We start from the raw sequence: 3,135 nt of genomic DNA, 5'->3' as shown, positions 1-3,135 counted from the left end.
ACGCGACGACGAGAGACGCATCGGAACAAGGAGACGCGACGACGCAGAGCAGGGAGCCACAGATGCGACCGCGCAGGGTTGGAGACGCATCGGAGACGGCAAGAAGAATCGGAGGAGCCGGCGATTGTGACTTTTGAACTCTGGAGTTCGGCCATTCGAGACTTCAGGAGAGGCTGACTGGTGAGGAAGAATTGTTGAGTGACACTGAGAGAGAACGAGAAAGAAGAATTTAGGATTAGGACCGTTGTTAACGTGATTTAGGGCCAGTTTGGCTAAACTTCTTAAATAAGTTCTTTTGAAAAAAGAGTTTAAAATATAAGGACTTTTATTAATAACAACTTTTAAATAAGTTATTTTGTATTTGGAAAGTTATTATAGAAGTCTTTATTTTAAAGTTGTGTATTAAATAGGAGTGATAAAATAACTTTTGAAAATAGGAGAAGTCACATTTTTTAACTTCTTTAAAAGCTCTTAAATAACTTTTTAAAAAGTTAAAAGTTTATCTAAAAAATTATACCAAACACTATTAATGTAATTTTTTATAAATCAAAAACTAAAAAAAAAAAAGGTAATTTTTGGAGTTTTTTAAATGGACCCTTAGAAAATAAAAAAAATTAATTTTTAATCTTTTAATAAATTATACATTTATCTCTTTTAAAAATTTAATTACAATATAATTTAACTATAGTTAAGATAATAATTTAAATTAAAAATAAATATTCAATTAAGATGTGATTTAAGAACGTATAATAATAAATAGCGTGAAGATTAATAATTTATCTTCTGCTAAATTTATTATTCAAACTTGCTACATATTTACTTAGCGGAGATTATTTTTAACTTCATTTTAACTATTTATCTCATCAAGACCGTCAAAAAAGCGAAGAAAAATTCTTTAAATTAATTACACCATTAACAAATATTCAATCTTCTAGTTAGTTCAATAAGATTATATTAGGTTTGATTTTCTGTTTGGTCATTGTGTTATTTGCCGACTTAACAAAGCAAACAGATTCTAACCATTTAGAGTAAAGGGTAGGGAAAAGGAAGGGAAGAAGCATATCTTATAGTCATACCATAAACTAATAATAAATAAATAAAAATAAAAAATCATTTATAAACATTTCCAATTTCTTCAATGCATGCTTCTCCAAGAGTCAAATATCTTGATAAACAGTAAGCAAATGAAATTAATGTTGACAAAGATCTCACAAAATTCAGCAGTCGCTGCTTCACAGCCTGGCTAGCCTCAGATGGTAGGATCAAAGTTTTTAACAATTGGGCCTACTCAAATAGTTAACAATATTCTGGATAAACATAAAAAAATGTTGTGACCCAATTCATGATATTTCTCATTCTAATGATATATTTTTTTATTTTTCTCAAATAAATAAAATAAAGATAAGTAATACCAATATATACAAAATTATTGACTAATAAAATAGTAATTGCTCATTGAAATTTTATTAGTAAAAAATAGATATATCATTATATAAAAATATGAAATTTTAAACTTTTTAGTATTAAATTATTAATTTTGAATTTTTAAACATTTTTATATAGATAATTTGAATAATTTATTATTTATTTATTTATTTAAACTGGTTTGACTACAATTAAACCACAAATAAATTATTAAATCTTTGAATTAATTTCTTGACCGATTTACTAACCGGTCCAGTTCTCATAACTTTGATCATTTCTCTATTAATAATTAACATGATTTATTTTCTATTTATCAAATGTTCATAACGTATAAAACTATGGGATGTTGATTTTCGATCCAGTGAACAATCTTTCGATTCTACGTTAGTTTGGATTTGGGTATCCGGCCTCCCAATCTGGTGTTATCAGGAGCAGGCAATACTACGTATTGCAGTTGCAATAGGAGTCCCGATAAAAGTCGATTTGGCCACCAAACTGGCAGAGAGGAGGAGATATGCCGGTGCTTGTGTTCAAATAAATTTAGAGTTGTCGGTGATCAAGAATATCATAGTTGAGGGTGTCTTTTATAATGTGGAGTATGAAAGTCTAACTCTGCTTTGTGAATTTTGTGCAAGATATGGCCATGATAAATCTCAATGCTTAGGTAGGGTTCTCAGGGAAGAGAAGAGGGTTGATCTGTTCAAGGGGAAGTGCAGAGCGGTGACAAGTCAGATCCGAAAATTCAAAATTCAAGTAGAAGGACTGTTGATCCGGCCGATAATTTAGGCAATGATAATGACACTAATTTGCGTGCAAAATATAGAGATGATTCTGTGCAGGCCAATGACAAGGAGGCATGTGGAGAGGGAAAAGTGGGCTGGCATAAGGTGCTAAAGAAAGAAAAATTTAAACTGGGCCACAATTTAACAATGAAGGCCCAAGGTTTCAATCAAACCTGTTCTGGGTCGGATGGCTACCAGAGGCCCAAACCTCAGCTTTCATGAGGATCCAGGGAGCAGGGAGTCCGAGTCAGGCATGAGGCTACCCAGCAGCGCGCACCATCGTCTACCCATACGCCAGCAACGAGAAGGCCCTCCATTAGGAAACGTTCATGTCTGGCATTCTTGTAGAACTTGTTGGTTGGAGCCATAAAAAACAATATTGAGGTGGTGAAAAGGCTTGACTGGACTTGTATTAATAGTGGATGGTTATCTCTTTTTTCTGAGGCCTATATAGAAATATTGAATAGACTGATGTTTGATCACTGTCCTATCTTAGTGTGCGGTAAAGGGTGTCCGCAGCTGAAAAGGAATAAATCCTTCCGTTTTATGGTGGCTTGGGATACTCACCCTGGTTACAGAAATATTGTGAAACAATCTTGGTGGTCTGACTTTAGAGGGGTGCAAGCCAAGCTTTCGGAGGTGAAGAAGAACTCTCTTGAGTTTAATTCTATAGTGTTTGGTAACATCTTTGTTAGGAAATATAATTTATGGCGTCAAATTAATTATCTTCAGAAGCGTTTGGAAAAGAAGGAAGATTCTTTCATGCGTCAAAAGAAACAACAGTTGATTGAGGATTATAATAACACTCTTGTGCAAGAGAAACTTCTTTGGTTTCAAAAATCCAGAGAACTGTGGGTGAAGTTCGGGGACAGAAACACCAACTTCTTTCATCTTCAGACACTTGTACAGCGGAAGATAAATAAGATTC

Source organism: Arachis ipaensis, chromosome B8 (genome assembly GCF_059453495.1).
Source record: "Arachis ipaensis isolate K30076 ecotype BB chromosome B8, ASM5945349v1, whole genome shotgun sequence".
Classification (NCBI taxonomy): domain Eukaryota; kingdom Viridiplantae; phylum Streptophyta; class Magnoliopsida; order Fabales; family Fabaceae; genus Arachis; species Arachis ipaensis.
The sequence above is the reverse complement of the archived record's forward strand: the minus strand, read 5'-3'. Positions refer to the sequence as shown.